Source organism: Copadichromis virginalis, linkage group LG6, assembly GCF_057382275.1.
Source record: "Copadichromis virginalis isolate Kocher_CV1m ecotype Utaka linkage group LG6, C_Virginalis_male_GT1.1, whole genome shotgun sequence".
In the NCBI taxonomy this organism is placed as follows: Eukaryota; Metazoa; Chordata; class Actinopteri; order Cichliformes; family Cichlidae; genus Copadichromis; species Copadichromis virginalis.
In genome coordinates, this window is record NC_140623.1 from 8,102,468 (window position 1) to 8,110,667 (window position 8,200).

General features: G+C 39.0%; 1 long non-coding RNA gene across 1 annotated transcript; it reads left to right on the top strand.

The window, feature by feature from the left end:
* The first annotated feature begins 1,413 nt into the window (after positions 1–1,413).
* Positions 1,414–6,327, top strand: LOC146707131 (uncharacterized). Its single transcript, XR_014920760.1, has 2 exons — positions 1,414–2,754; positions 2,979–6,327. It is a non-coding gene; the product is annotated as an uncharacterized LOC146707131 (long non-coding RNA).
* Positions 6,328–8,200: the final 1,873 nt, after the last annotated feature.

The following is an 8,200-nucleotide window of genomic DNA, read 5'->3' on the forward strand; positions in this document are numbered from 1 at the left end:
TTTATTGCAAATATCTTTGACTTTTTTTTATGTCTTATAATGTTTATGTGTGTATGTATGTCTTATAATGTTTATGTGTGTATTTATGTCTTGTATTGCTGGTAAGTAACTTTCTTGAACTGAGGTCTGTTTATTGCAAATATCTTTGACCTGTTTTTTTGTCTTGTAATGTTTATGTGTGTATTTATGTCTTGTATTGCTGGTAAGTAACTTTCTTGCACTGAGGTCTGATTATTGCAAATATCTTTGACTTGTTTTTATGTCTTATAATGTTTATGTGTGTATTTATGTCTTGTATTTCTGGTAAGTAACTTTCTTGCACTGAGGTCTTGTTGTTGCAAATATCTTTGACTTGTTTTTATGTCTTATAATGTTTATGTGTGTATTTATGTCTTATATTGCTGTTAAATGTGTAATTATGTCTTGTATTGCTGGTAAGTAACTTTCTTGCACTGAGGTCTGTTTGTTGCAAATATCTTTGATCTGTTTTTTTTGTCTTATAATGTTTATGTGTGTATTTATGTCTTGTAATGTTTATGTGTGTATTTATGTCTTGTATTGCTGGTAAGTAACTTTCTTGCACTGAGGTCTGATTATTGCAAATATCTTTGACTTGTTTTTATGTCTTATAATGTTTATGTGTGTATTTATGTCTTGTATTTCTGGTAAGTAACTTTCTTGCACTGAGGTCTGATTATTGCAAATATCTTTGACTTGTTTTTATGTCTTATAATGTTTATGTGTGTATTTATGTCTTGTATTGCTGGTAAGTAACTTTCTTGAACTGAGGTCTGTTTATTGCAAGTATCTTTGATCTGTTTTTTTGGCTTATAATGTTTATGTGTGTATTTATGTCTTTTATTGCTGGTAAGTAACTTTCTTGCACTGAGGTCTGTTTATTGCAAATATCTTTGACTTTTTTTTATGTCTTATAATGTTTATGTGTGTATGTATGTCTTGTATTGCTGGTAAGTAACTTCCTTGCACTAAAGTCTGGTTATTGCAAATATCTTTGACCTGTTTTTTTGTCTTGTAATGTTTATGTGTGTATTTATGTCTTGTATTGCTGGTAAGTAACTTTCTTGAACTGAGGTCTGTTTATTGCAAATATCTTTGACCTGTTTTTTTGTCTTGTAATGTTTATGTGTGTATTTATGTCTTGTATTGCTGGTAAGTAACTTCCTTGCACTAAAGTCTGGTTATTGCAAATATCTTTGACTTGTTTTTATGTCTTATAATGTTTGTGTATGTATTTATGTCTTTTATTGCTGGTAAGTAACTTTCTTGCACTGAGGTCTGTTTGTTGCAAATATCTTTGACCTGTTTTTTTGTCTTGTAATGTTTATGTGTGTATTTATGTCTTGTATTGCTGGTAAGTAACTTCCTTGCACTAAAGTCTGGTTATTGCAAATATCTTTGACCTGTTTTTTTGTCTTGTAATGTTTATGTGTGTATTTATGTCTTGTATTGCTGGTAAGTAACTTTCTTGCACTGAGGTCTGTTTATTGCAAATATCTTTGACCTGTTTTTATGTCTTATAATGTTTATGTGTGTATGTATGTCTTGTAATGTTTATGTGTGTATTTATGTCTTGTATTGCTGGTAAGTAACTCTCTTACACTGAGGTCTGTTTATTGCAAATATCTTTGACTTGTTTTTATGTCTTATAATGTTTATGTGTGTATTTATGTCTTGTATTGCTGGTAAGTAACTTTCTTGCACTGAGGTCTGTTTATTGCAAATATCTTTGACTTGTTTTTATGTCTTATAATGTTTATGTGTGTATGTATGTCTTATAATGTTTATGTGTGTATTTATGTCTTGTATTGCTGGTAAGTAACTTTCTTGCACTGAGATCTGTTTATTGCAAATATCTTTGACTTCTTTTCATGTCTTTTAATGTTTATTTGTGCAATTATGTCTTGTCATGCTGGTAAGTAACTTTCTTGCACTTTATTTTGTTGTGGAAAATTTAACAATAACCTACAACACACCCAGTGAGCTTGATTTGAAGTGAGTTTAATAAACACATTGCAATGTGGAGAGAGCATCCCAGTGAAACACTAGGACCTTCTCTGAATTGTGGCCACCGCCCTTACATCTTATATACAGACACACAGACAAAGAACATTCCACAAACTCACATGTTGGCCCCTCTCACAGGGGGGCTATACTTTGTCCCTCACAGAGAGAATTATGACCTTGTTTTCTGCTTGGCCGTTATGTAAGGATTTACATCCCTGATAAGCAGAAGGAGTCCCACTATCTGTTTAACATTTCCCATTACAATGGCCTCACTGTGTTAACATTCCACATGCATGTAAACTAGTGACAGGAGTGAGAAAGTGATATTACTATAACTAATGTGATATGATTCAATATGTGATTAATACATGAGAAAAGAAATCTGCCACCACAATTTCAAATATTTGTTCAATCTGCAAAGGTGGTCTCTTGTTTTTACATAAGGTATAGCCTGTGGCTAAGGGATCAGAGGTAAGGTAAAAACACATAACAGATGAAAAGTAAATTGAAGAACTCTGTGATCTGTGAATTCATGCTTTTCTCTTTGTCTTTTTGTCTTCAGGTGCTTTACACTTGTCCTCTCCCAGCATTCAGCACTTCAGACACTCAACGGCCAAGACGGAGCTAACACAGAGAGATACTCCACCCAGAAGACAGCCTTACCCCAACCCGATGAGAAGGATGGATGACCAAATGACAAACTGGAGAGTGGTGCTGTGTTCCAGCTATGTAAGTTATCACCTCACATTGGCTACAAACTGTCTTGAAGACTAAATCCTTCCAATAGCTGGTGTAAATCATCATCCTACAGTACTGTAGGTTTAAGTTTATTTATAGTTATTGTGTGTATATGTTGAGTTTAAAATTGCATTTTAACAACATACTGCAGCTGCCAACAATGAAAATGCTGTATTGTGTTAAAATGACGTCTTTCTCGTGTTATTGCTTTGCAGAGCAGCTGAGAGTGGACAGAGCTGCACAGAGGACCAAAGATCCACTCTGAGCACTTCATACCTGACTGGCCACAGCACCACCCCTCCTCACCCAGGGTGCTGACCCCGTCTGCACAGAGGGAGTTGTGAACATGCACTTCTGTGTCGGTTGGTTTAGGATCCTCCTCACACTCACACTGATGAAGACTGTCACTGGAAGATGTCTCCATTGCATCAGCAGGAAGCATTTGCATTAGAGATGGACCGATCCGATATTACGTATCGGTATCGGTCCGATACTGACCTAAATTACTGGATCGGATATCGGAGAAAAATAAAAAATGTAATCCGACCCATTAAATATCACAAAAGCACCTCACAAAACTTGCAACACGCCGTAACTCACCTCAGAACGTTAGCACGTCGTAGCAGTATGCATCACGTGATAGAGCAGTTGTGGCATGCGGGACCTGTTGGTGGTCTGGATAGCATTTGGAGCTTCGCTAGCAACCCGGCATTTCATCTCCGACAAAGTTATCCCGAGAGAAGTAAAGCAAGTGTGTAAGTCCATCTCTGAATGTTTGTAAAGCATTCCTGCGTTAAGCTTAACAAGCGACTGCCTCTTCTTGCTGCTATTTCAATCATGAAACTGCTTAATGATCAGCTGATCGGCTTTTCTGTCGCGAGTCCGTCTCTCTTGTTTGTTTTTGGCCCAGTTTGCACCAGAAAGAGGAAACCAGCGGCTGAAGAACAGCAGCACGTTTAAGCTTGATAAGCTGTTGTTAGAATTTATTTATTATTACTTTCTACACCAGGATCTTTTTCTACGTAGCTGACGCTGGTAACTGTGCAGGGGCGGATCTAGCAAAGTTTAGCCAGGGGGGCCGATAGGGCATGAACAGGGAAAAGGGGACACAAAGACATACTTTTCTTTCTTATTCTCATTTAAAATGTCTAGCTTTTAATAAATAATTATCTGAATCTTACACCCAAAGTTTTAATTTGATGTAAAAGGAATAGAAGTCAATTACTGTACATAGTGACTATTAAGTCTAATATATATACCCTAGTAAGCTATAGTACTTTTTACTTTGGGAAGGTACCATCTGTGCAGTCTGCAATTTTGTTGAAGAAAGATGTTGAATCTATTTAATATTTCTTGAAAAATAATTTCACACTGCATCAATTTAAGGTTGATTACGTCGATTAAGCATCATGAGGTGGAGCGTGAGGGGTGGTTCCCTATTTTTTATTCATTTATTTTTGTTGTTGCTGGGAGTTGGAACCCTATTAGTTAGGTTGCTTAATATTTACGCTAAGTACTCTTTAAAATACCAGAATAGGGAGGATGGTGTAGGTTTAAGTTGATTAGATTGATCAGTATTGCTCAACTATGAAATATTTTTTTTGCATACAGGTATAACAGAATAGCTTTAGTGTAGTTGTTGTTTTAAACTTGAGTATGAACTTATACAAAATGCAGCAAGATATTTAAAAAAAACAGTTTTGTTGATTAAAAAACACTATATCGGATTCATATCGGTATCGGCAGATATCCAAAGTTCAGTCCTGGTGATGCGCTGTGCTGATCTCACCACCCTCTGCAGAGCTTTGCGGTCCAGAGCATTACAGCTGCCGTACCAGGTGGTGATGCAGCCAGTCAGAATACTCTAAGGTGCTATTGAAGGTGAAGGTGGTATTGTACAGAGAGAACAAAGAGCTCACCTGAAAGTGCACAGATTATTGGCAGTAAGAAGGAGTAACTATAAATTACCATAAATTAACTTTGCACTTCATTCGTACAGTTCTATCACATGCACTTAACCAAGGAGCAACCGAGAGTATATAAAGGCTGCAGAATGTTCCATTTGTCTCTTTATACTTGACCTGTTTCTTCTCACTGACTATGAACTTTCTTGAAGATCAAATCCATCCGTTGGTATGAATCATCATCCTGTGCCAGCAGCACTGTAGATTTAAGTTTATTTGTAGTTATGTGAATGTAAATATGTTGGGTTTAAAAGGGCATTTTAACAACATACTACAGCTACCAACAATGGAAATGCTGTTTTTGTATTAAAATGGCGACTTTCTTGTGTTATTGCTTTGCAGGGCAGTGTCTTTAGCAATCCTGGAACAGCTGAGAGTGGACAGAGCTGCACAGAGGACCAAAGATCCACTCTCAGCACTTGATATCTGACCAGCCCCTGCACCACCCTGCTTCAGCTAACTTCTCATCTTTTTAAGATTAGGCTTAAAACTTTCCTTTTTGCTAAAGCATATAGTTAGGGCTTGTTACGGTCGCTGACCTCTAGTGGCTCTCCCTCTGTGGAAGAGTTTTTTTTCTCCTTTTTCTTGTGTTGCAGGTCTGCCTCATGAGCCACAGCTGAGGTGTGTTCCAGCTCGTCAGCCACGGCATATAGTCTGCCATCCTAAACTGCCACACCGCTGCCACTTCCCCCATTTTTGCCAGAGCTGTGAGCTATAGTGTTTTGGGCAGCAGGCCTGAGTGAGTGAGTGAGTGAGTGAGTGAGTGAGTGTGAGCAAGAGAGAGAGAGAGACACCTTAAACTCCGTGAAACTTTGGTTTTCTTTCTTTTATTGTAAGCAAAGGTGTGCCCTTACTGTGTTAATTAGTTCATCGTTGTGGAAGCAGGTAGGGGTTCTCTGCCATTTTTGTTTCAACTGTTTTCTCCTGTTTTGGTTAGACAGGGAGCTCAGCCATTGTATTTTGTTTTGGTTAGAGAGTACTTGGTTTGATTTTTAGCTAAAGGGGGTGTTTTGTTTGTTGTTTTGGCCTTGGAGACCCTGAAGAAGAGAGCTTCCCTGTGTTTATTTTTACTGTAGTAGTTTCGGGCAATAAATCATGTTTAATGACATCTATTCTCCAGTAGTTCATGTTTTCTCTTTCACTTTGTGTTACCCCTCACTCCAGTCAACACTTCGTTTTTAAGTGGGGCGTAACAGGGCTGGACCAGGTGATGCTGAAGCCACCCTTAGTTATGCTGCAATAGACGTAGGCTGCCGGGGATTCCCATGATGCATTGAGTTTTTCCTTTCCAGTCACCAGTTTCTCACTCACTATGTGTTAATAAACCTCTCTGCATTGAATCATATCTGTTATTAATCTCTGTCTCTCTTCCACAGCATGTCTTTATCCTGTCTTCCTTCTCTCACCCCAACCGGTCGCAGCAGATGGCCCCGCCCCTCCCTGAGCCTGGTTCTGCTGGAGTTTTCTTCTTGTTCAAAGGGAGTTTTTCCTTCCCACTGTCCCCAAAGTGCTTGCTCATAGGGGGTCATATGATTGTTGAGTCTTTCTCGGTATCTATTATTGTATGATCTACTGTACAATACAAAGCGCCTTGAGGTGACTGCTGTTGTGATTTGGAGTGTCATGGTTCGAATTTGAGGAAAAGACAAACGACTGCATGGTCCCAGTGGGTGTCAGAATAGGTGATTTTATTATACATATGTACATATGGGGAAGATGAGCATCACAAGCCTTTTAGAGCCGATCTCCCCCGAACAGTTTCTTCACAAGGGTTTTATTACAATGATGACGTCAAGTCACATGATCGGTATCAGTCAGGGAGAACTCAGAAAGTTCCCCTATATGGCCTCCAGATGTTTCCACTCAGTCCAGCACTCAGAGAAACCGTGTGTGTGTGTGGTGTGTATCTCTATTCGTGTCTATTGTGTGTGTATATCGAACAGAGAGCATGTCCTGAGCCGACCTCACAGTTAGATATTACTGGAACTGATAACAGTTTGGGCCTGTTCAGAGAGTTTACCTAATATGGACATGAACTGCTACTTTAGAGAAAAACAAGTGTGTAAGACATTGTGCATTTTGTAATAGCGCAGCTCTCTGTCCTAAGACGACCTTTCTGTTCTTATTAAGTGTGTGTGTGTTGTTACAGGCCGTCGTACGTGCAGAACTGAACATAGAACTAAGGCAGGGTCCAACAGGACCCACAGGCTTCTGAGTGGTTACAGAACTGTAAAACAGCTTTAAGCAAATAACAAGAATAATGCCGAACAACAATAGACTGATTAAAGTACTGATAATCTGTGTAGATTAATATTAACATAGATGTAGTTCAAAGATTATTCTGTCAACTGGTTCAACAATGGTAAATGATTAATGGTTGATACTTCTGATTATAACTGTGATCATAAGAATACAAAATAAAATATCTCCTGGTCACATTCCTCCTCTTTGGGCTGGCTTGCCAGCCCAACTCACACCAGGATTTATTTCCAAACCAAACAAACACGTTATGACCCTTATCAATCCCAACGCCTCCGTTGTTTTCCAATTTTCCCACAACCCAGCTGTTCTTTTAGCTTCGGACTCGAGTTTCAGCCTGACACGCTTCAGGCCCCTTTACCACCTCCTCTTGGAGTGAAGAAACGCCCTCGGATTCTTCTTTCTTCGACTTCCGGGGTTATACCACCCTTCAGTCGCTACACAAATCTGTGTGTTTGTTGTCCGTTGTCACCGCCGTGTCCCCCTTTTTGCCAAAAGCCTCTCGAACCACGTTGGTCTCTGGTGTTCCTAGGTTTCGCCAACCCCTTCCTGGTTATCGCTTGTGGTTATGGGATCCATCTTATCAAGGAGCCCCAAGGCCATGACACTTGACCCCAGTTGCTGTGAAGGGTCCCCATATCTCCGTGTCCCCGTCTGGCGTCTGTTCCCTTCTCTGCAAGAGACAGAAAGCCAACACCTCTCCTGCGCTGGCTCTCCTAACCTAATGTCGTTGACTTTGTTTATTCCAATCCTATGCCATGCTTATGTGTGTAAGCGTGCATGCATTTAACCCTCTGCACGTGAAGTCAATAGCACCAATATATCAATCCGATCCGTTGTTGGATGAAGCTTTTGACCTTCACAGACTAAGTGCCAGCTCCTTATAAGCACATTTGCAATGTGTGTATAAAAATGAACAACAGACCTCAAACAAATTGGGCATTCTTAATTCTAACTTGAGTGTAGTACTCAGTTTCTGATCATCTAATTATGCTTCTCACTCGTTCCCTAAATTGTCTAGAAACCTTTAATTTTGCCATACCTAACTTATTAAAACACAGACCAAATAATAGACCCCCTATATAGCTTTTTGCCTTTATGAGCACACTTCAATAATGAGCAACAACCTGCAATCTGTACCAAAAAATCTTCATGGTCCCACCTGCAATTAAAGATCAGATGCATTTTATACCTGTTTTAATTCCTCCTTATAT